This window comes from Podarcis liolepis (assembly GCF_965112155.1).
Source record: "Podarcis liolepis genome assembly, chromosome: 9".
In the NCBI taxonomy this organism is placed as follows: Eukaryota; Metazoa; Chordata; class Lepidosauria; order Squamata; family Lacertidae; genus Podarcis; species Podarcis liolepis.
In genome coordinates this window covers 23,595,080-23,621,266 of record NC_139564.1, presented here as the reverse complement: position 1 = coordinate 23,621,266, position 26,187 = coordinate 23,595,080, and the positions used below count along the sequence as shown (strand labels likewise).

The 26,187-nt window shown below is 42.0% G+C and overlaps 2 long non-coding RNA genes across 2 annotated transcripts in view; one reads left to right on the top strand and one right to left on the bottom strand.

Annotated features, from left to right (window-relative positions):
- The first annotated feature begins 271 nt into the window (after window positions 1–271).
- Window positions 272–25,980, top strand: LOC310686178. Its single transcript, XR_014515744.1, has 3 exons — window positions 272–436; window positions 23,804–23,911; window positions 25,894–25,980. It is a non-coding gene; the product is annotated as an uncharacterized lncRNA (long non-coding RNA).
- LOC310686184 overlaps window positions 16,189–26,187 on the bottom strand; it is a 37,590-nt gene continuing 27,591 nt past the window's right edge. Inside the window, exon 3 of the long non-coding RNA XR_014515751.1 lies at window positions 16,189–16,998. This is a non-coding gene — a long non-coding RNA (uncharacterized lncRNA). The remainder of the gene's footprint in view (window positions 16,999–26,187) is intronic.

Here is a 26,187-nt window from a genome sequence, read left to right as displayed (position 1 = left end):
CAAATTAAAGAAGTTCATTACATGCTAAGAAACTTGGTCCAGGACCTTAGCTGGTCTATATCAGGTTTGTTCTGTTGACATCAGTATTAAGGATGCAAATTTCCAACAGCTGAGATGCTGGTCTTCTGCTTTTCTTTTTTCCAGGAGGACTCATCACAATAACTCCCAAGAGCACTTAAAATTGCTAAGGCAGCTGTGTGTTTACCTTAGGAAACAAAAAGGAAATCATTGACATTCGTGTAATAACATTCTCGTAGAAATGTAACAGGATAGTGTGAAAGTGTTTACACGGAGGGAGAAAGGCTTAGCTTCTCTTGACATGTTGTGTTGTGTTTTTCCTGTTACAGCAGCAGAACATAATAATGAGTTGGATGCATATAATGGACATGCAGTCTGGGGCCTTTAAACAGAACGTTTGCCTAAACCTAGTCAAAGTGTGAGGTCATTTTCTTTTCTCTTTTTCTAAACGCATTTAAAGGAATGCCAAGGGTGTGGGGCTTTTTCCCTATGAGGATAGGTGTTTCTTTTGGGGAGTGGGGGTACTTTTGCTGCTGCATTGTCCTCAGACTAAACTGAACAAATATTTGTCCAAAATATCTGTATCATAGAGTTGGTTGGGTCACTAAAATGGTATAACAAAGGCTTTAAAAGTGTTTATAAAGTATCTCAAGATAGTTCCAGCTTGATTGCTGGTCCAAGGGCTATGACCTGAAAACACACAATGCATGAGCTTTGCTGAAGAAAAGCATTTCTGGGTCTTTAGCATGTGCAGCATCAGAAGTGGCTCGCTGAGTGGGGCTAGCTTCCCAGCAGGTGGGTCACTGTTGCTTATCAGGAGGGAGAAGATAGAGGTGGCAGAGAGGTTGTGCAGTGCAAATGCACTGGTGAAGTCAATCTGGAGCTCCTGCTAGAGTGTTTGCATTGCATCAACCTCCCTGTCCCCTCTCCCTCTCCACTTGTCAAATGATAGCACTCAACCACTTCCAAAGATTCTGGTACACGTGGCAGAATAGCGTAGGTCTGCAAACATAATTCTGGATCAAGGACTGGGCTATAAGGCTGATTCACATCTGTTGACATACATCATTTGATATATTATCCCTCAGTGACTCTCAGCTGGTTGTTTCTGTGGTGTTTGCTGAAAAGTATTGGGCTTGAGGTGATACAAGTTGAGGAAGAAGTGCAACATCTAGCCTCAGTGTGGCGACACTAAAGGAGTGCCTGACCTTCGAGTTGCCTCTTCAGAATGTGATGAGGGCGAGGGCACAGCCCCATGTGGTTGTAGATGGGCTTGCTCCTAGGTGAGAGTTTGGAGCAGCCAGAGGTGAGGGAGTTTTGAGTTAATATGGCCTCCAAGAGGCAGGTGAAATGCTGGGGAGATGTGGGTGGGTGGTAATTGCATGAATACAGCTCACAAATATTATTTGTGGATATCTGATGATTGCATTGTTTTATATTGTTTTGATTTTTTTATTGTACTTATATTGTTTCTTTTCTGTTAATATGCTGTTCATGGCTTTGGGAGCCTGTGAGTTCTATGGTGTGGAGTGGAGGTATAAATGCAATAAATAAATTAAAATAGGTTATTCATCTTGTTTTTAATTCTAGACGTCTTTTTATGTAGAAACTCAAAATCAGAATGGCTAACCAGTGGTCCTCCAGATGACTCCAGGTTCCATTAGCTCCAACCAGCATTGTCAATGGTCAGGAATGATATGAGGAAACACTCATAGGGCTGTACTGCTAATGGTGTGTGTGTATATATATATATATATAATATGCATGCAAAGTCATATTGTTTCTGTCAACGCAACTCCACTAAAAATGAAGTTATGGTCAATTAAATTCTACTCAGACACGCTGACATTAACGAACATAAGTTACTGTGTATAATAATTTCAGTATCTCTTTTTTGAGTAGGACGTTGAAAACCTTAAATACTAAGAATATAATAAACCAAAAAGGATAAAAAGTAAGAAGCCAATACAGTCATACCTTGGTTTTTGAACAGAATGCGTTCCGGAAGTCCTGTCAACTTCCGAAACATTCAGAAACCAAGGCGCGGCTTCCGATTGCGCAGGCGTGCTGGAAACAATAGTGGAAACCTCATCGGATGTTCGGCTTAAAAAAAAAAATGTTCTAAAAACTGGGACACTCAATTCCGGGTTTTGATCGTTTGGGAGCCGAAACGTACAAGTACCAAGGCATTCGACAACCAAGGTACAAGTGTATAATAAAAACTAGGTAAGATGAGGGTGTTCAGTTTTGGTTTTTATCGGTTTCTCATTTTTCCAATCTTAATTCCCATTCGGCACGTTACCACATCAGGAATTAGGAACACTGAGGTTGCTGTTTGTTTTAAAGCTCTCATGGGAGTTCATCAACATCTTAATGGATGTTTTAATGGATGCTTTTTAATGCCTGCCTTGCCCCACCCTCCAGCCCTGGGAGTCCTCATAAGGGAGCTGTGCACGGAGGAAGAGCTGTGAGGGGAGAGACTTCATCAGGCAAGGCCTCCTTCCACCTGCCTTCCCCCACCCTCCAGTCTCTGCTGCTCAATTTGTATTGCATTATTTTGTGCACTGCGACTTCCCGTTGTTTTTATTGATTATAGTTTAGAAATTATTTATTATAATTGTTAAGAGCGGATTTCTGTTTAATTTTTATAAGCTGGTATTTAATATTATTCTATACTATTCTAATGGATTGTTTCTTCAGCTTGTAAACCGCCTTGGGTATTGTAAAATAGGAAGAAGGTATACAAATCAAAAGTGAAATGAAATAAAATGTTTTCTCCTCGTACACATTTTGTGTTGGATTTTGCCTAATGTGCACAATTCTGCAAGCAATTTCTCCAAATGTAAAGCAATTCTGATGTTATTTTCACTAATATCATACGCATTTTTGTGTTCCTTTTCTCATAACACATGCATTTTGTATACATTATATGGTTGGTGAACTGCATCACAAAATTCAGAGAAGGGCGGATTTCAAAAGAAACAGTGTTTTCATTAACATATCATTTTGGGAGGTGTGAAATAGGCAGATTCACATAAAAATGTGGACCAAACAAAATTTCACCCTCATCCATAGGTGAACCTAGGAAAAATGTATTCATTGTAACATTCACAAAGGGGTATCCAGGATACCATATATTAATAGCACCTCAAGCATCTACTAATTAAATAGTATAGATGAATAAACCAGACAGGTCCCTGCCCGCAGGCTCATAGTCAAATAAAGCATGGAAAAAAGGTTTAGGGAGCATGTTGCTACACATCATAGTACGTTGGATTTGCAAGGGGCAAGCATTCAAGGATGAAATTTGAATGGAGGCTTGTTCTGCACCACAAACAGCTGTGATGAATCCACACAATGACAATAGGCTTCCAGCTGTAATAAGAGGCCCTCCAACATGGCTGCAAATCCACAGACATAACTTAATTCCCTGTTCTTTTCTGGGCGGCAGAAAAGTGGTGGTTCTAGGCCGGATGAGGTGATGAGTTTTTAAGGAACAATAAAGGCAAATGACTCAGAAAATATAATTACCCTGGTTTTGGAAATTGCATTGGAGGAAACAGGGGTCATTTTTTTTGCCTTTGTTTCTGTGGTTTGCTCTACTGGAAAATATTAAATAGCCATATGACAGTGCAATACGGTGAACGCCTGCTCAGAAGTAAATCCCACTGTGTTCAAAGGGTCTTACTTATTCCCACTGTGATGGGAAGGTAAACGGTGTTTCCGTGTGCTCTGGCTTCCGTCATGGTGTTCCGTTGTGCCAGAAGCGGTTTAGTCATGCTGGCCACATGACCTGGAAAGCTGTCTGTGGACAAACGCCAGCTCCCTTGGCCTGAAAGCGAGATGAGCGCCACAACCCCATAGTCGCCTTTGATTGAACTTAACCGTCCAGGGGTCCTTTACCCTACCTTACTCCCAGATAAGTGTATTTAGGGTTGCAGCCATAGTTTCCTAAGCCACACCTTTTAATTGGGTTTTGTTTTGTTTTGCCATGAAGCCACACATCTCTGCATTGTTCCTCAAACTGAAGAGTCCAGGCATATCTTCCTTCATCTCTTTGGGTGGTAAATTCTTGCAACCCTAAGAAAACACAAAGGACTCCACAGAGGGCCTTGATTTCAACAGGCCGCATAGAGGGAGTCTAACTCTGCTCCATGCCCACAGACGTGAACAAGGTATAATAACCACTGTGGTTGTCAAGGATTACCTTTGGTATTGTGGTTAGCACATATCAGCACTCAGCTTGGCGAGCACTCTGGTAGGTGACTTGATCTACAGTGTGAGACCCCATGGCTTTCTGAGGTTCTTAATTGAACCCAGCCTTGTGGCTGGGCACTTTTCATCAAATGTGTCGGCCACCTGTGCATGCAGCAGGAGAAATCCAAGACACACTAAGATTCATCTCACCCAAACCAGAATTGTTTGTCAGACACCATGCCTGTCTGGGGAGAAAATGAAATTGATGGCACACAGCTAGATCCCACAGTATTCTTTCAACAGAACATCACAGGGAAACAATACCACAAGCATCCATAATGTATAAAACATGAAAAGGAGCAGAAGGAATAAACATGTCTCAAAATGCACTTAATCAAGCCATCCTCTTACTAAAACCAGTAATTATTCTGGATTATGAGAGAGAGAGAAAGCTTGCAGTATTTGGAGTGTACAAAATTGTTAAATTCACAAGAGTTTAAAGAGAAGTTGAGGGACAAGGACATCTTCTCCTTTATTTATCCCATTGTTAACCTACCCTTTCTTGAAGGAGCTCAGGGTGGCTTATGTGGAGCTTATTTTGTTTTCAGCAACCTTGTGGGATAGCGTAGGCTATTTTCCCCATGGTCACCCAGTGGGCTTCATGGCTCAGTGTGGATATGAACCCAAGTCTCCCTGGCAAAAATCTAACACTCCACCCATTACACCACACCGGTTCACTTTGGAATAGCTAATTCAAGGAGATGTGCCCACCTTCATAGTTCTCTGGCCAAACTCTATCAGTAATTCTTCCTAGGCAATTACTCACACAGTAAAGCCTATGATATCTGAAATTATACAGCAAAATAAGCAAAATTATACCGGTTATACTTAATCCCTATGGGCAAGATTCATTTAAGAACTGATAATAGGGATTGTGTGCATTCACCATATGGAACCTTAAAATAATAACTAAAAAGGCTTGAGTTTTCCACATTTTTTAGGGCCAACAGGATTTTCTAGGTCTCTACTTGACATCTCGCTTCTGCCCAATGTTCAGTTTCTTTCCAGAGACTATTTTAGACTGTAGACATTTCGCAGAATCATAGAATCAGTGAGTTGGATGGGATCTTTTTGCCCAACATGGGGCTCAAACCCACAATCTTAAGATGAAGAGTCTTGTGTGCTACCAACTGAGCTATTCGAAAAAGTAAAATGTATATGCACATTCACAGTGAGTTGCTGGGGGTCCCCTCATGACCATACACAAACACTTCCATATATGCTGCCCAGTATGGGGGCCAGCACATGTTCCTAGAACTCAAGAGAAGTACGGTCGTCAACCCAGGAAGAATTTAGCTCAACCATTTCTGTGGAATTTGTGGGTTGGAGGAACTTTATGGAAATACCTCAGGTGCTTAAGCTATCTAGGTGCTGCAAATGTATATTTTAAAGTATTGTATCCCCCCCCCCTGATTTTCTTGCTTTTACCTTTTTGTAAACCACCCTGGGGTTTTTAAAATTATTTTTTTTACAATCACATGGTATATAAATTTAATGAAATAATTAAACAAAATAAATGCATGGATGTATGAACCACACACACAAAAGCAGCCTATATCATTCTACAGATAAAGCTGGAAACATCCCAAAGCTGCTAGCTAATGCAACCTTGTAAAATTCCTTCCTGGATTATAGCTATGTAAATCAACTTAGTCCTGAGTATACAAGCAAGACTGACTCTAGCCACCACCAGGGCATGATGTGTGTGTTTTTTGGTCTGTTGTGAACTAGGGCTGGGCAGCACCTGGTTTTCAACACTGTGATACATAACCAGGTAAACATTGTTACATGCTGGTATAGCACGGTATCTGAAATAAGGATGGAGCTGTGTAGAAGCATTGGCTGGTTTCACCGTTTCCCCCACATCTTGATTTTTTTGCATAGCACACAAAAAACACATCATGATTCATGATATATTGCCGAGTCAAAAATGATGAAACTGCTATCACGAAACGGTTTTGGACGATATATCAATATATCTCCCAGCCCTACTGTGAACCATCCTGGGATGCAGGGCAGTATGTATACAAATTTAATTAATTAATAATACTGAAGTCCGCAGGGCCTGGATCTCCAGTATCAAGGTGAAACATACTTACTGGTTTCTGGAAATGCCCCGGGTCTTTTCTGGAGAAGGTCACCATGAAGAGAACCACAAACATTTTGTTGCATTCGTCTTCATTTTGGACTCTGGTGGTATCTCAGTTCTTAGGCTGAAGTTCTGTTGTCCATTATTCAGTCCACTGAAATAACAATGTGTAATTAGACACAGGGCTGTGGCCTTGGTAAGTATTTAGAAAACTTTCTAGCTATGCATGAAACATCCACTCCTTATGGTTCAGGAATATTATCGAAACTATTTGCCTAAACATTAATGCAAGAAGTATTTCCTATTCATTAGTCTTCTGTTTAAAATATGCCAATCACCCTCCAAAGGACCAGGAACAATAGTGTTGGACAAAACACAAGTAACAAGGAGCAAATGGTTTGAAGTAAACATTTCGCACACGCAAAAAACATTCCGAAACTCAGCTTCACTGGCTATTTGGCTAATAAACATGAATGATGAACACATTCAAAGAAACAGATGATGGTTTCCATAAATATATGAAGTGGAAAATTCATAATGAAGCTTAAGAATGATTGATTGCTTGGCTAATTATATTTTCTGCTATGCTATTTATTTTATCCCTCTGTGTAAATTCACAGAAAGAGCACAAACATATAAATAATACAACATATGCCGGTGTGTGTGTGTGTGTGTGTGTGTCCAGCACTGTGGTCTGCAGACCACCCGTGGTCCATAAGCGGTGTGTTTGTGAAGAACACTTTCAATCTGAATTTTATGGAATTCAAATCGCAATACAATAAAATATAACAGAAGCAATAACAGAAGCAATAAAAACTTCGACTGAAAATCATATAGCATCTAGCACAGGGCATTACAATTGCTACAAGAGGCAGATTTTTTTAAAAAATAAAACTTTAAATGGTCCACTAATACCCAGAACAACTTTCAAGTCATTTTTTGGGGGGGGGGAGGCGAAGTTTGGGAACCAGAGGCATATGCAATTTTATTCCTACGTATAAATTCACAGAAGCAACGGAAACATCTATTGATTAACAGTGCTGGGTGTCTAACGTAGCCAACAGTTTATTCCAAACAAATGGTTGCAAATAGACTAATTTAAATGGTTATCATTTAACCATTTATCATTTATTGTCCATTCTGGGTCTCCCAACCACTGTTAACAATGTCCTTTTTCTTGGCAGATCAAGATGAACAAGTGACAGCAAAAGTTGCAAGGTTTTTAACCGGGGCATATAGAATTAGATCCATTATTTGACTATTGATCCAAACCCCCAAAATGTATTTTATATAATTAACTTTTTACCTTTATCCTCCTGTATACTGCATTTTGTTTTATTGCTATGGCTGGTGGCTGACGCAATTAAAGATTCATTCATTCATTCATGGCTAGGAAGGGGAGAATGGATTTTTAGTTAAAAGTGATCATTTTAATTAACTGGGGATGGTTAGACTCCATAGATAATTCATTAGGCTGAATGATCTGAAGCTTCATAACAGATGGTTTGGTTTCATGTTCCGAGTGATACTGAAAGATTTTTCCAATGTCCCAAAGCTATAGCCCATGTGAAACATAATTTTTTATGTAAATAATTCTCCAGCAACAAAGAGGGAGAATCACTGCAAGGACTGTGTGTAACGAGCTTGATCTCTTACTGACAGCAAGGGCATTTCATGTCTGAAATGCTGCAGAAAGCGAACAGAGCAAGGCTGAGCAGACTCACCCTCCACGTCAGAGACAGAGTACCTGGATAGATTCATGGGGTCTGTTGCGGTGGAAACGCAGAGTATCACTGACCACATAACTGCGGCATGCAGTCCTACGACCGCACGCAGCCAACTGTAAATGAAACCAAAGGAAACATATTGCACTCCTTTCAACCATTTAAACATCCCTTTTCCTTGCCAAGCTGTGAGTAAGATGGGCATTGTCCTTGCTCAGGGGACGGGGTCTGCTGTCGCTCTCTGCAGCTCGCTCATGTCAGCAATCAAGAAATACAATAAGGGATCCCTGTACATTAGCACTTAATTTAAGGTTAACAACTCCAATTTCTGTGAGGTCATCCCAGCCTCTCTCTTTTTGTTTTGCTTAGCCTGACAAAGACAGACTGAGTCCAAAGAAAATGATCAGTAACCAGTGTGGGCTCTGGTCCCACCTGCACTATACATTAAAGCAGTATCGTACTACTACATTGTGCAGTCATGGCTTCCACTAAAGGATCTTGGGAACTGTAGTTTGTGAAGGGTGCTGAAAGTTGTTAGGAGACCCCTGTCCCCATTAGGTAAAGGTAAAGGGACCCCTGACCATTAGGTCCAGTCGCAGACAACTCTGGGGTTCCAGCGCTCATCTCGCTTTATTGGCCGAGGGAGCCGGCGTACAGCTTCCTGGTCATGTGACCAGCATGACTAAACCGCTTCTGGTGAACCAGAGCAGCGCATAGAAACACCATTTACCTTCTCGCCGGAGCAGTACCTATTTATCTACTTGCAGTTTGATGTGCTTTCGAACTGCTAGGTTGGCAGGAGCAGGGACCGAGCAACGGGAGCTCACCCCGTTGTGGGGATTCAAACCACTGACCTTCTGATCAGCAAGCCCTATGCTCTGTGGTTTAGACCACAGCACCACCCACATTTGTGAAGGGTGCTAAGAATTGTTAGGAGACCCCTGTCCCCATTACAGAGCTACAATTCCCAGAGTTCTCTGGGAAGAGGGACTGGTTGTTAAATAATTCTGAGGATTTTAGCTCTGAGAAAGCAATAAGGTTCTCATAACAACTCTCAGCACACTTAACAAACTGCAGTCCCTTTCTTAGCCCTGAGAGACACATTTCCTTCGGGGGGCCACCAGGTGGCGCATTGGAAGATGGCCGACAATAACATCGAGGTAATTAAGGGGCTGCTATGACAATAACATCGAGGTAATTAAGGGGCTGCTATGGGAAGTATGCAGCCTTCCTACTCCCCCTGGATATGGGGGAGCACTGCCCTGCCAGCGGTGTTCACAATGCAGCCCCTGATCCGAGAGATGGGGGTGCCGATCACTTGGCACAAGCCCTCGATGAAGTCAGATCTTCCTGGCGCCGATTCCAATTAGCACGTGCTGGTTGCTTCAGCTCGGAATTATAATTGGAAATATATGATTGGAAACAAAGCTGAAGCACATACATCAAGTAAGGCTCGACAGATAAGACCGCTGATTAATGGATCTCTGCAACCAGGAGTGATGGATGTATAAGTAAATCTTCTGATGAATCACCACAAGGAGACTGTATGTTTGGAATGAAGGGGGGGTGGAGGAAAAAACTCTTTTTTTCTTTGCACGATGTGATATTAATAACCCTTCACCCCAGATAGAAACAAGATCGTCACATTTTTATTAATCATAAGCAGGATTCTAAGACTGTGTGGGATGGATTACAACAGGAGAGAAGACTGGTGAACGGTGAGAAAGAGGAAATTTTTTATGACACAGTTAAAAAATGGCTTCTCGCCAAGACAGGCTTGCCGGAGAAAGGACAGGGGGAGGAGAATCAGGATTGTTAGAATGAGAAGGAATGTTGGAATGCAAGTTTGACCTGACAGAGCCCCCTGATTCATTTGATTTATTTGGTAAGCCTGAGAAAAATAAAGGACAGACCGGAGATTAATTTTGTTTATGGAAGCATTGAACAGAGGCTGTCCCTGATCGATATGATTTTTGGAAGAGTACAAAACCCACACAGAGATACCAGTTTTCAGTCTGCTTGTGAAAATCATCAGAGATAGCAAAGAAAGGAATACACGATAACAACAAGAAGAGAAAGGAAGTAACAAAGGACTATCTGGATCAAACTGGATAGAACTGACTAATTAAAGCAGGAAGATAAGTGATGCCTGTTTTGGACTCGAGCTGAGCTTGATGTATGGGTACCCCCAACAAAATTTAAAATTTGGCTGTATAATTTGGAATTAATGTGATATGGATGATGTGATTGGCTGTTAATAAAAATTATTTTTTTAATAAAAAAAAGAGAAACACATTTCCTTCTGTGTAACCTTTTTGGGGGACACATGCTAGAGGTGGGCAAGGCCAGAGGCAAACAACATATATGATTTTTTACCTTTGCACAGTAGGCTGGTCACTACAGATTTGCACGCTCTTCTTTATCCTTTATTCAAGCAAACAAGATGCTTTATGACAGTTCAAGGGCTTCTAGCAACCCGGAGATCTCCGGACAAAACAAAGTTTTTAACTGAAGCTCTTTTTAACTGCAGCAGTAATTTTTAACTATTTTAGAAAAAGTGGATTTGTTTGGTTCCGTGGGCTCCTTCAAGAGGAACAATGGGGTATAAATTTACTTAATAACAGATAAATGAAATAGTTTCAGACAGGGAGTTGTATGTTTTGAAGTATTTCTCAAGAAGATGAATGAGTACATAGGAGCCGTCCAATTTCTAACAGCAGCAAATGAGAAAACATCTTCTGTGTTTCTGTATTCTTATTTGAATGAAGAAAAGTTCCACTTTCTGTGAGTTATGTGAAATCAGAAAAGGCTTAAATAGAGTAAGTTAAGTTCAGTCCTGAAATATATACCAATAGTGAAGCTGGGAATATTTGCATAAGCACACAGATCTGCTACGTTTCAGTGTTGGTCACCTGGGGGTGGCAGGCTGCCAAGAAATGTCTTTGAAATCCCCTGTGTGGATAGAGGTGAACTTTCTCCAGTGCTGCCGAACCTTTCAACCCCTGAGGTTAAGCATATGATTGCAGCTGCAGCCAAGGAAGGTCTGCTGAAGGGGATTGCATATGTGCCACAGGAGATTTTCATTTCATTTCAAAGTGCTTTGTCAAACTCTTAATATCTGTGTCCATCAAAAGGTGTGGGATGGGGGGAAAGGACCATTTAAATCATAGCATTCTGGGTCTGAAAAAGGACCTGAGGATAATCTGACCTAAACTCCTGTACCGAAGAAGAGTGAACCCACATTAACTTGATTTATAGTATGCCACAAATAGGGAGGACAGAGGGAAGTACACTAAGCCAGATGTGCACATTCAATGCTCAGGTCCCAAGCATGCAAACAAGACACAATCATTATTCCCTTTCCACCCACCCACCCGAAGAAGGAGCGGTTCACTGGGAAGCTCTGTAGCAATATGGTAGTGCACATAGGTAAAGGGACCCCTGACCATTAGGTCCAGTTGTGACCGACTCTGGGGTTGCGGCGCTCATCTCGCTTTATTGGCCGAGGGAGCCGGCGTTTGTCTGCAGGCCATGTGGCCAGCATGACTAAGCCATTTCTGGCGAACCAGAGCAGTGCATGGAAATGTCATTTACCTTCCCGCCGGAGCAGTACATATTTATCTACTTGCACTTTGACGTGCTTTTGAACTGCTAGGTTGGCAGGAGCTGGGACCGAGCAACAAGAGCTCACCCCGTCTCGGGGATTCAAACCACCAACCTTCTGATCAGCAAGTCCTAGGCTCTGTGGTTCAACCCACAGCTCCACACGCATCCCTGGTAGTGCACATACTTAACATGAAAAGGATCCAAGACAGGTCCGATCCCAGCATCTCCAGATATGACAGGGAAAGACTCTCTGCTTAAACCTCTGGGAAGCCACTGTCTGTAAGCATGGAGAAGATTAAGCTAAGAGTACCAAAGGTATAAGGCAGACCTCAAGGGCCACCTCTCTCCATATGAACCTACCTGGACCCTGAGATCAGCTTCTGAGGCCCTTCTTCATGTGCCTCCTCCACGAGAGGTCCAGAGGGTGGCAACATGAGAACAGGCCTTCTCTGCAGTGACTCCGTCTGGAATGTTCTCCCCAGGGAGGTTCACCTGGCACCTTCATGATATACCTATAGGCACCAGGCAAATGCGTTCCTCTTCAATCAGATTGACATCCAATGCCCTTTTAAAATGTGTTGGGGAGGGAGGAATTATTGGGTTGTTCTTGGTGTGCTTTATTGAAACAAGATCAAAATAGTTCTCAATATCTGCAGGAATGCACATTCTTTCAACTCAGGTTGGTTTTTACAGGGCTAAGATTTCAATCAGTGCTTTCAACATACTTGGATATGACCAAGTATGACCAAGTGTCATCAAATTCCAGTGGCTTGCCTGTATTGTATCAGTGGCATTGTCCAACTTAATGGTGTTGCATGCTATGTGTTTGAGTGTGCACTGAATAATGGACAGAGATGGCAATTTTTCTCACATCCTTCTACATTGCATATGCACAGGCCTTTAACTGATATTTCTTGCTTGTTATCAGAGGAACATGCATAGTCTAGCTTTATTTATTTTTTTTAAATGGCCAAAGTTTTTATTTAGGTAGTTGCTAGTTGTTTAGATAGTTCACTGGTCTAACATATGCTTAGTCAACAAACAAACTGCCAGTGTTAGGCAGAGTCACTGCTTTGTATCGGTCTATAGAATGTGACTTGACTGGAGTGGATTAAGCCTTTGGTCCTTTAGTCATATGGGTCATATGACCCATACCTGTTTTCTTGAAAGAAAACATAACATCCTGTTTCATGAGAGAAACTTCTCAAGCAACTTATAATGAAGTCAAGCCTATCCTTTTCTCATTTGTTGGAAAGTTCTCAGTGGCAAGAGTTCTCTATTTGGCTGAGCAAGGAATTGGACAACTTCCAGAAAGTATTGAAACGTCAACTACAGTTATCAAAGGCTGTAATTATACTTTCATCAAATGCTCTGGCTTGTCCAAAGGTAGTCAGAATACATTAAAGGAGGCAAATTTAATTGACTCTAATAAGTCCTGGCATGAGGCTTAATAATATTGTATAGAACCCATTGTCTTTGATTTACTTCATTGAGTTGTAGGCCTAATCAGTCACCACATTTTTGCGGAAAACTAAATAGAGGAATATTGAAGAATTATGTATCTTGGGTCTTATGGAATTTCAGAATCATGTTCTTCTAACCAGGTTCTTAGAATCTAACTACATGTCTCAGAGAAACTTGTATAACCAACCCTTGAAAGCTGGATTCATCCTCCACTTCCTCTTCCTTGAAAAGCCTCTTCAAGAAGGGCCTATCAATCACAAATCCATTTTCCCCTTCTTTCTTCCCTCCCAAAAATGATAAACATGGCAGATATTTGGTAGATGTGCAAAATCCGAACTACATTCTCATCTGTTCACAAGGGAGGTGCAGATAAGGTAATTTAGTATTGGAATCAGAAAAGAACAAGTTCTCTGAGCATCCTAGATAGGAATATTGTAAAACACTGTAATATTTTGTGGCACTGGGGAGGCACTTTTGTTGATTTCCCCCACACATTTCTTTTTTTTATAAATAATTTTTATTAACTGGCCAATCACATCAAATTAAATCATATCACATAAATTCCGAATTACAAAGCCGAATTTTAAATTTTGTTGGGGGGACCCATATTTCAAGATCCGAAGGGGGATTCTGATCATCTTCTTGCTGCTGTGTTAATGTCCCAATCAGTCCAAATCAGTCCAAACAAAGTTCTATCCCATCTTATCTTGCTGTTTCCACATCACATCTTGTTCATATATTTTCTCTTTTTTCTTTATGATCTCTTTTGATAGTCTCCTTAAGCCGATAAACACCAATAGTAATAATAGTCCTGTGTGAATTTTCCGTTCTTCCAATCCTCAAATCGAGATGGTTTCCATATATCTTCTCCTTCATAGATAACATCACTCTTTCCATCATAGTCTCGTAAAACTGTCGCTCTTAAGTCCCACTGAGGAGTTTAACCCACAATATATAAACAGCTCTATTTCTCTCTTTCTCCTCCCAGACTCAAGACCTCCGACAGAACTTCCCAATATGGCGACGGCATTTTTAACTGCGTCATTCCAGAGCTCTTACACATTCCACGCTCTTCTTAAAACATGCTTTGGTTCGAAAGTTTATCTCCACATAGCCTTAAATCCACAGCTTAAGTCCTTAAAACGACATTTCTGACTCGTGAGGGGAGGGTATTCTTGTTTAATCACATAGGGAAAGAAGGGAGAGTTTTTCCCCCCTCCCCCATCAGTCATTTGCCGTACCTTGTCTTGGCGTATCTTCTCATGTTTTATTCTTATCTTGTTTTGTCAGAGATCTCTTCTGTTAGCAGTCTTTACTCCCCCTTCTTTCTTGAAATATGGGCATTTCTTTCATCCAAATTGTTTCCTTTGAAGTTCTGCATCTAGTGGCACAAATCAGGGACGGCATTCAGGAGTGCCGAAATCCCACAGGAGGGCTTTGTGCCTAGTGCCCCCACCCCCACAAATTCGGGGGTGGTATAGGGCACAGCAGGCAAGGGCCGCCCCCCCCCCAATCCTGGGGGGGGGGTTAAGGAGGCTAATTACCCCCATCATAGCCTCCAAATTACCTCGTGTGGGTCGGAGAGATGTTATTGTCAGCCATCTTCCAATGCGCACCCTAGTGGCCCCACTGATTTCCCCCACACATTTCACTTGTCTAATTTCCACTTAGTCACACAACTAACTTTAGCTGGTCTCAGCAGTCTAGGATGAAATTCCCCCAAAACCTCACAGATGATTTTTCCCCATTAATAATCCTGTGCATAAGCCATCAATTTAGATTGTATCCTGCAGCCCATGAGCCAAATCTGGAATTAACACATCAGACATTTTACATCAAATCTATTCAATAACTGAAGCTGCACATCCACTGCATGGCATCCTGATCACAGGGTTCAAATTTTTCATATGTTGATGCAAACAGGGTCTAAAAAGAATCATTTCATGAAAAATGATCTATACTTCCTAACAAAATGTAAATGTTGAACCTTTGGCCCAGGTGCGATCCTATCGTGGCCACTGGGTATTTGGGCTTAGTCATTAGTAAAAGCAGGACCCCTTTGTAATCCAAAATGGGATGTAGATGGAGTCCTTGATGAATATTGCAGAAAGAGTGATTTTATCCAGAGCGGAAGCAATGCTCTGCGAGCCACTTCCAGTTCTTTAATCTGATGTCATGTTGGGTACTGCACGGCTGCCAAAGAAAGGCAAAGAAAGGCAAGATACCATATTATCCAGCTTCAATAAAGACATTAAGTGGCAATTTAAATCCTCCCAGCAGAGATGATTTGTGATTTTGCAGAAATGTATACGGAAAGGAAATGGAATAGCTTAACAGCAGCTGTTTGAACTGCTCTGTCTTCTTCATTTGGAAAAACAAAAGCAGCAAAAAATGAAACCCTTGCTGCTTCCGATATATATTTTTCTTACTGGATTTTTAGGCCTGCTGCAATCTTAATTCTTCATAATGCTGCACTACAATCCCACTTGGCAAATAATTCCATGCAGCTATGAATTAGAGCTGGAACAAATGTGATGGACTATATGCAGAAAAGACTGTTGGACATTGCCCCGTGAAACATCCTATATCCTGCAATGTCTGGGATGTGACAGTCTGGAACATGGCACAGAGTTTTCACAGCAGAGGCCTTCCTCTGAGGGACATAGGCTGCTGCCTTATAGTGAGTCAGACCGTTGGTACATCTTCTGCAGCTTTATGGTGCTGGGTGATCCATGAGCTATCACATATGCATCGGACAGGCACAGAGACTAGTAGGGGATACAGGCAGCAGACAACTCACTGTCTCCCAATATCACATTATCCAATGCTAGGCAAAAGAGTTTGCCAGTGCTGTTTTCCTTCCAAGGCAATTGAGTGAGGACTTTTTAACAGTGCAGGGATATGCATGTTTGCTTGAATGTATCTCTAGTAAATGTATGTTTAGAATTGTGGCTGGAAACTCATAACCCAGCAAGTGAATTCTAGGTATGAGGCCCATTTTAGATTTAATTTTACTTGCTAAAGCTCTAGACACCAGGTTCTCCTTACAAAGTGTTTGGATTTTCAGAAAATTCACTTAGGTTAAGATATTTCAGCTTAATGTAATATGCAGCAAAGTCTTTAGAATGCTGGCTATTTAGTGTGAATGTGCTGGATCATGTCATTCCTATTTCTGTAACCTTATTAGTGCACATTACCCGTCACTCATTAACTCACCCCTCTGCTTATTATGACCCTTTCTTTCAGGCGCCTTCTTCTCTAGGGCTTCTGCCATTTAGATCCTCTATTGCTGGCATCACCTCTTAGCCAGTTTTCCAGTCCTTAGCCTTTCCCACACAGCTCGTGTGTCCATAGGGTCCATGTGAAGGAGACAAACAGAAAGTCTCCCTTTCTACCGGAAGCTGAATTGTCGACATTTCATTGTTGACTGCTTTGTTCTTTGAGCACTTGTACTGCTTGTGAACATTCTGTGGCCTCACGGCAGCTCAGCCAATTGATGCCAGAGGCTTCACTGCTATGAGTCTACAGGGGTTTCACACCAAATGCATTGTAATGGCATGGAAAATCAAGCATACCATTTAAAATGTCAGAAGGAAACAGGTTTCGACATCAAGCTTGCGGAGGCTGATTAGACACAGCAAGAGAGCTTTGGAATGGGAAAGATTTTAAAACATTGTGAAAACTACCTTGATGGTTCTCTTTTAAGTTTGATGAAGTCCTGCAGCATAACATGGAAATATTTATGTACTGAGGAATTAGGCAATGCCCTCTTTTTCCTTTCTCCCCTTGTCCTTTTGAATTCCTAATTGTTTTTGAACTCCTGACACAGTTAATTAGACACTAAAAAACACAAAAAGAATTCTTACTGGCATTTGGCAATCTGTAAATTGTGTGTACATGGGTCATGTTTTGTTAACAATCTACAAAGCCCCCTGTTCTCAATTTTCTCCATTCTTTCATGCAATAATAGGTTTGGTTAAGCCTCCAGATACATGGTAAATTGGATAAAGTTTGAAGCTTTGACTCCTAATGGCTTTTCTTGTAAAGAAAAGAAAAGAAAAAAAAAAGAAAAGAAAAGAAAAGAAGGAAGGAAGGAAGAAAAAAAGAAAGGCCAGCTTATATATAATTAGTTCTTTTGTTCCTTTAGATGGTGCAGATTCAAGATGAACTGAATGAGGTAGAATGTTTGGGGTGACAATGAGGTTGTCTGGACCATCCTTATATGTCGTCACAACTGCACCAGATGCACCATGCACTTTACTGTCATGGCTTCCCCCAATGCATCCTGGGAACTGTGCTTCCTTAAGAGTTGTTAGCAGATCCCTCTTCCCCTCACAGAACCACAATTCCCAAGAGTTCCTTAGAAAGTTGGGTTGATTGTTAAGCCAATGAGAACATTTTTATTTTAAAAAAAACAACCCATTAAAAACAGCAATAATAGTTAAAAACAGCCACATACCCTCACAACTAAAATAAATTCAGGGTTGCTGGGAACAATATATTTCAGACATCAAATCCCTGGGTGAACAGAAATGTTTTAAAAGCCTTCCTCTTGAGTCCCATAGAGGAAGAGTAGGATGGCTATCATGGAACTTTGGAGTGTCAGGCATAGCCCTATTGGCTTTAGCCCAAACGTAGCAGAGTTTTCCTGCACAGCAAAGAAGCTAGTTGCGGCGGTAATGACTAGTCAGCTAGACTCAGAATAACTATTTACAGGATTTATTAAAAAAGGAAAAATAAAACCAGCAGAGTTTCTGCATACAAATAAAAGCAAAATAAATCCTCTCTTTCTCTCTCTCAAAACCATACACAGCACTTCTAACTCCTAACACACCTCACCCCAAACTGTGCTAGCAATCCTAGATAACAGAGTTGAGTGCTGCTCGTTAACCAATCAGAGTGAGTAGTTTCTAGGTCAAGCAGACCTGGGCTTTCTGCCAAGAGTAAATTGACACCAGCTTGAGTTAATTGGTGAAGCTAGAATCTGCAAGTTTCCCACGAGAACCAATTAACAGAAACTGAACACCCCCTCACAGATTCTGCTGAACAATTAACTCCAAATACACCTATGTAGGAGATTATTTTTCCAGCAAACCTAAACCCTTGCACATTCGCTTGTTCTTTATCTTTGCCAATGGTTTAGTTAACACATCTGCTACATTTTCTTCACTTGACACATAAGTACAGGTGATTATATTGTCTTGTACACAGCAACGTACATTTTGGTATTTTACAGAGATATGTTTTGAACGCGATTTGAAACCCTCTGTTTTACTTAAGGTTATACAAGCTTGATTATCAATGTAAACTTGTACTGGTTCTCCACAATTTACATTTAAATCTGCTAACAAATGCTTGAAATAAATCACCTCGTTGCACAATTCACTCAATGCGGCATACTCTGATTCCGTTGATGACACACTTACTACGTCTTGCTTGCGTGACCGCCAGCTGATTAAAGCTCCACCGACCATTATGACTAGTCCTGTGACAGATTTTCTATCTGGCAAATTTCCCCAGTCACTATCACAGTAGCAACTCAACATTTCGTCTTCGGAAGAATTTAATTGTAACATATAGCCAATTGTCTGTTTGAGATACCTCAGAACTTGTTTTACCCCTTTCCAGGCATTTAGTGTGGGTTTTGAGACCAATCTACTTAATATGCCTACTGCATAGCTAATATCAGGTCTGGACCACTGTGCTATATACAATAAACTTCCAATTACAGAGTGATATACATCAGGATGTTCAAATTCAGGACTCTCATCTATATGAAGTGTTTTTATGAAACCTGGATCCATAGGCACCGCTGCCCCTTTGCAATCCTGCATCCTGTATGTAGTCAGTAGTTGTTTAACTTTGTTCTGCTGACTAATTAGGCAGCTGCCATCTTGGGCCCAGCACACTTCCAACCCTAGATATGTCCTAACCGGGCCTAAGTCCTTCACTTTGAACTTACTGGACAATTGCTTGGCAAACCTTTTAGTTTGTTTATCTGTTTTGCAAGCATACAAAACATCATCTACATAAATCAGACAAAACTCTTGATCACTGCCTGTACCACGTACATAAACACAATTGTCAGCTGTACTCTGCTTGAAACCAAATGACACTAAGGCCTCATGGAAACATTTGTTCCAAGATCTTGCAGCCTGTTTGAGACCATATAGAGCTTTGTTTAATTTTAACACTCTATTGGAACCTGTCTCATAACCAGGCGGTTCGGCTAGATACAGGTCTTCTGATATTGATGCATGTAAATATGCAGTCTGGATATCAAAATGGTTTAACAGGAGTTTTCTCTTTGCTCCAAGCGTTAGAATCAGCCTTACACTGTCCCCCTTAGCAGTAGGGGAAAAAGTCTCGTCATAATCTTTTCCAGGCCTCTGAGAGTATCCTTGAGCCACTAAACGAGCTTTGTATTTGTACTCTCCTGTCACCAGAGGTTTAAGTTTGTACACCCACCTGCAGCCTACAATCTTTGCCCCCTCAGGCGCTGCCACTGGTGTAAAAACCTTGTGCTCATTCAGAGAGGACATCTCTTCCTCCATTGCCTGTTTCCAGAGCTCTGCCTCCTCTTTTGGTAACTTTAACACCTCCTGAAAACTCTTGGGCTCTGCAATTACACTAAACACATTTGCAGTATCTGGGGAAAAACGCACCGGAGGCACTCCTTTGTTTTGTCTTTTAGATCTTCTGGGAGAAAATTTTTCTTCTGACCCACTTTCCTCCTCAGAACTACGACCTCTCTTTTGTTGCTTAGCAACTGGTCTCTGGCTAACTCCACTTTCTTGAGAGCTCTTATCTGAACTTTCCTCCCCCTCAGACTCTGATTCTCTGTGTTTACCTTCAGAGTCATGAAGCTCCTGGGAAGGTTCAAACCAAACCTCAGTATTGGCATGTAGTCTCTCCCAGCCACTATGTTCACAAAAACTGGCATTCCTGGAGATCACAATGCCATTTGTCCCTTCAGCAAAGCGGAAACCTTTTCCCAGCTCCTGGTAACCCACAAACACTAACTGTTTGGTCTTAGGATCTCCCTTCTTCCTCATTTGTTTCGGAATTAATACCCAGGCTTTTGATCCAAACACATGCAAATGGTCAATTTTAGGTTTTTTCTGAAACAATTTAAAGTACGGGGTTGTACCTATTGTTTGATGAAAGAGCCTATTTTGGAGATAACACGCAGTGAGCATGCTCTCCCCCCAATAAGACATGGGCAAATCAGCATCATCAAGCATGGCAAACATCATATCTTGTAAAGATCTGTTTTTTCGCTCTGCAACGCCATTCTCCTCTGGGGAAAAAACATTCGTTTTTCTATGCCCAATGCCACGCTTTTGTAACCAATCTTTAAAGGCATTTGACATAAATTCGCCACCTCTGTCTGTCTGAATCCTTTTGAGTTTAATGGACAGAAATCTTTCCACAGATGCCACCCAGCCTTTAAACTTAGTGAACACGTCACCCTTATTCTTCATGGGAAAAACCCAAGAGTAACGCGTGGCGTCATCCACAATTGTTAGTGAAAAGCGCGATCCACCCCTGCTTACAGCAAATGGACCAATTACGTCCATGTGAACCAGCTGTAGCGGTGACTCACTAACTCTGTCACTTCTGGGGTAAGAGACTCTGTGGGTTTTAACCTTTTTACAGACATTACAATCAAGGTACTTGTTACAACTCTTTAAATTACCCCCATCAGCCAATTCAGACATTTTTAGTACACTTTTCCAGCAAGCATGCCCCATTTTCCTATGCAATAAGTGCACACAGTTGTCATGTATAGCTTTGTTATTCACTGCAGGCTGAGATTTACTGACTACTGCTGCAACTTGAGATCCTGCTTTAAGCCAAAACAAGCCTCCCTCTGACTTAGCAGTGCCTAAAATCTCACCAGCCTTCTTAATAATGCAACTGTCTCCTTCAAAATACACTTTAAACCCAGCTTTTAGCAAACAATCTACAGACATCAGATTGCTCCTTAATGACGGCACACAAAGTACATTTTGCAGGCATTCACGAAGACAAGGAACAAAAACTGCACCCCCCGAAATCACTTCGGAAGTACTTCCGTCTGCTAGAGCCACCTGGCTGCGCTGTGCTGAGTTCTTGGAAACAAACAATTCATCTGAATTTACGATGTGGCGAGACGCTCCCGAATCGACCACCCAGACCGCTTGTTTCTCATCAGCACTCTTGACCTCGCCGGTCACCAGCTGAGCCGACTGTTTTCGTTTGAAGAATTTCCTTTTACGCTGCTGCTGCTGCTGCTGATCTCGTCTCTGCTCCTGCACCAGTAACTGAGACTTGACCAACTCCGGACATTGTCGTTTTAGATGCACTGAAGACCCACATCGGAAACAACGCCTAACAGCAAACGCTGACTCCTCACCAGTACGCTGCTTTTGCTTCACCTCTGGCACGGCATGAGAACTTCTTCCAAACCGCCCGCCAGTAGAAGTCTCTGCAGCCAACGACCTTTCTTGCCTCTTCTGCCATTCTTCAATCAAACGCCCAGTAACGTAACTGACTGATAAATCATGCTCCGGTATGCCTTCTAGAGACAAAACTAAATTATCCCAGCTTTCCGGGAGAGAACTCAAAATAATAGCCACCTTCTCCTGCTGGTCTAACGCACAGTCTCTTTCCTGTAGCGCAGAAAACTTTAACTGTAAACTGTGTAGGTGTTCCTGCATTGTAACCCCAGGCTGTAACATTGCCTTGTACAATGCCTTGCGAATGAACAGCTTGGAAACCGCTGTCTCACGCACATGGAGTTCTTTAAGTGCTTGCCACACACCTCTAGCTGTCTTGATTCCCCTCACATACGGCAACTGGGAATCTTCCAGCCCCAAGACAATTGTGGCCCTTGCTCTTTGGTCTTTATCGAGGTCTTCATCATCAGGCTTCGTAGGAAACTTACTCAGCACCTGCCAGAGACGATCCCTCTGCAGCACTGCCTGCATGCGTTCCGACCACAGCAAGTAATTAGAGTCATTCAGACGCTCAAAAGCCATCTGACCTGGTTGTGAGGCCATCTTGAGAGCGATGTCCCTGGAACCCGGAACCAGCTACTCACGACCACCGAGAGAGAAAACAGGAACCACAGCACCCAGCACTCACACGCTGCAGCTGTTGTCCTTGTGTCCACTGCGTCACCAGCTCACCACAGTCAGGAACCAGCCAGTGTCCATCTGCTGCACCGACAGGAACAACAACTTCTGGAACTACTGGAACCAACACCGTTGATGCTGACACCACCGCAACTCAGGCTGGCAGCACAATGCCCATAACCTCATGGAACTTTGGAGTGTCAGGCATAGCCCTATTGGCTTTAGCCCAAACGTAGCAGAGTTTTCCTGCACAGCAAAGAAGCTAGTTGCGGCGGTAATGACTAGTCAGCTAGACTCAGAATAACTATTTACAGGATTTATTAAAAAAGGAAAAATAAAACCAGCAGAGTTTCTGCATACAAATAAAAGCAAAATAAATCCTCTCTTTCTCTCTCTCAAAACCATACACAGCACTTCTAACTCCTAACACACCTCACCCCAAACTGTGCTAGCAATCCTAGATAACAGAGTTGAGTGCTGCTCGTTAACCAATCAGAGTGAGTAGTTTCTAGGTCAAGCAGACCTGGGCTTTCTGCCAAGAGTAAATTGACACCAGCTTGAGTTAATTGGTGAAGCTAGAATCTGCAAGTTTCCCACGAGAACCAATTAACAGAAACTGAACAGGCTAGACTTCACTGAATATGAAACAGAGATGGTATCACAGGGTGCCGGCCAACATGATGGGCCTGCAAGTACTTCCTGTGGTGTCTCTTCTGGTCCTGTCTGCACTGGCTGAGCATCTCCTACATTGAATATGCTTCCTCAGACAGGTCCACCTTTCAGTGGATTCCAGGATTGGACACCCATCCTTACTTGCCACACCTCCCACAGCAGCTATTTTATGAAGGTCACCCATAGCTAGGTTTGGATGAGTCTTCCAATGTTTGTTTCTCTCAGTTGGGGGGGGGGTATTCATTTCAGTTTTCCATATTTTCACATTAGTTAGTTTGTTTGTTTTTTAAAAAAAGAAGTCCTCGTGAAAATTCATCAGCATCTTAGTTCAAATTTCTTCTAATATATCCATGTTTGTATGCAATTTCCCCTGAGGTATACATTTTTGCATAGCAACTTTCCCTGATACAACGCGTTTTTGAATGTTCTTTTCATTTTTACCCAAGAAAATGCATTTTTGCACATGCTCATTGACCGGCATTGCAAAATCTGGAGATCTGTGAATTTTGAAGTATGGATGTGTTCCAGTTTGTGTGTTGTTTTAGGAACTGTGAATTGCATAATTTTACCTTTCAATGTGAGCTCAGTCAAATTCTTCCCACATCCCTATGAACAGCACTGTCTCAAAATTCCAAATGTACCCACTAGATCATAAAGGCTGGTTCAGAGGATGCTCCCTGTTAGTAAGCAATAGATAGACACAGGACTGTTCAGTTACCAGGATCCCATTATTTGTTACCAACTTGTGCCCAACTCAAAAAACTTTCACCATCTGCAAATAATGAAAACATATATATATGTTTGTGATCTGTCAGATCCATAATTATTGCTGCTCTCTCCTACCTTTCACTTAGGATAAAGCAAAGGCCCCCTTGCTGATTGCCATGAGAAGAGTTCACATTCTTCAGCGAATGGTTTGCCCATGAGTAATGCCATTGACTTCAAAGCAAGAATGTTTGTGGGTAAGAGTGTGTGGGACCTTTGCTCATCAAGCTGCGCCTGCCTGTTCAAACTTCTTAAGCATCACTAGAAAAACAATGGTGTGTTGTGCTTAGAGGGATCATGTGATTTTCTCTTCACTTGGATATTAAATGAAGAAGACAGGCACCTTAAAAAAATAAAATAGCCTTATAGGAAGACTGGGAATGTCCACATCAACTGAAGTAATTTAAAACTCTATTCTGCCCCATCCAAGTGGATGTCTTCCAGCACTCCACTGGTTCCCAATTTTTGTCAATGTGCTGCTACAATTGTGGTGCCAGAACAAGCCATATCCCTACTGGTGATAACATAGCCAAAGGCTATGCCTTCTCCAGAACTCTTCCATGCTGTTTGTAATGTTTCTTCTCAACATGTTTTTCCTTGTTGCCTGTTGAGCATTGCATACTGAGCTCTGGTTACAGAGCTTAGATGCATGGGTGCAATTTCTGCATGCATTTCTGCATGTGTGCAAAATTTAGGGTTCCACTAGATTTGATAAGGAACTAACTGAGACCACCTATCTCTTATTCCTTCAGCAAATCCTCCCCTTCCATTCACGAAGCCTGTGTAGCTCTGCACCCTCAGAAAGAATGACTGAACCCAAAGAAATCTAGCCAAGACACAATTCACACAATGTAGTGATTGTCATAATTAGGTAACTGTGTGAATGCCTTTCAAAAGGAAACAGCTGCCATGGGAGGCCCCCTGTCCAGATTGGTACCCTGTTGGTAGGTAAGAGGGCTTTAGCCCTTTATGCAGCTTACAACTTGGCTGAACTACATCCCTTTGAACTCTTTGGATGCAGCAATTATTTTGTTTTGTGTAGGGTTGGCTAGAAGTTCTTAAGCAAAGAGGCAAGCCAACTCTGCCGTATTTAGGAATGGTCCAAGAACTCTGAAGGGAAGCAAAACAGATACCTTCCCAATCACTTCCCCCCAAAACTGGCCTAAAATTTGTTGAAATATCTGTGCTTAATTATTTTTTAAAAATAAATGGCTGCCTATACCTTTAGAAGGTTTACATCAGATCTTCTGAAATGCTGCCCAGAATAGATAATAGGCTCAACAAATATGCTTGCAAGAGCATGAAAGAGCGTTTATATACATGGGCTTTTCTCAGTAATGTTTTAATTTCTTCTCCAGCAGACACCAGCAATAGTCAACTGCCGTGTGCTCATTGTAGAATAATGATGATGATAATTACAACTAGTTCTGTGTTCATTCACTGCACACCAAGATTGATTAAGTATTTTGGGTTGGATCTAAAGATGTACTTTTCACACACAAAAATGTGTCTTCCGTCTGCAGAAGGGCTATTTTACACTTAGCTCTGCAGCACTGCATAAGAAAAACATTTTCTACACGTACTTACACAACCCTCTCTATCCTACGCCAAGCAAGTAAGAGGCATTATCAGAGTACAAAGAGAAATCCCAACCAGGCAAAAACACTCAGGGCGTGGAGCAGGGCCATTGAGAGGTAAGGTTTGAGGAAAGTTTCAAGGGCCATACAAAAAGGCCAAGAGGGCCACCACAATTGTGTTGTTATGGATTTGCAGTGATCAGTTCCTGGGTGCCAGGTCTTTCCATAATCTCTACATTCAGTGAAGGGTCAGAATTTGAGCAAAATCATAAATTCCTGAGTTTAGGAAGAGCTGGGAATACATCGGCTGACTTCCTCATGGTGATGGTGAGACATTGAAGAAACAATGGTGCTGATGGCCACTCATTAGCCCCTCAGTGGACGTCATCTACCAGGCAGAAGGCACTGTCAGGCACAGAAGGACGTTGTCAGGGTAACAGGGGGGCATGGTGTCACCTCAGGGAAAGAGAGTGTCCTTTTACAACAGATTTTGGGAGCAGGGATTTCTGGTGCAGGAAGTAGGCAGAATTCTATGCATGTTGGCTGGGTGAGGTTGCACCAAGAGACCAGAGGTCATGACTGGCTGTTGTTTTTGACCCAAGATTGCTGAAGCTATGAGAGGAACCATGAGAGAGACACCTGGGGTGTGATGTTCTGCACTCTCTCCATGAAAGGCTTCATGGAAGGTGTAAAATAAACTGTATTTCTTAAAGACACCAGTTTCCACTGTGTCTTGATTTTCCAATGGAAACACAAGTCTGGTTAGGTGCCAAGACCCCTGGAATCTCTTGCTGCTACTTCTTAGCTGAGATAGAGGTGACCTGTAACGATATGAATGAATATGTAAACCCTAGTGCAAGCATTTGCAGAATAGTGCCCATGGCTAGTTTCCTTCT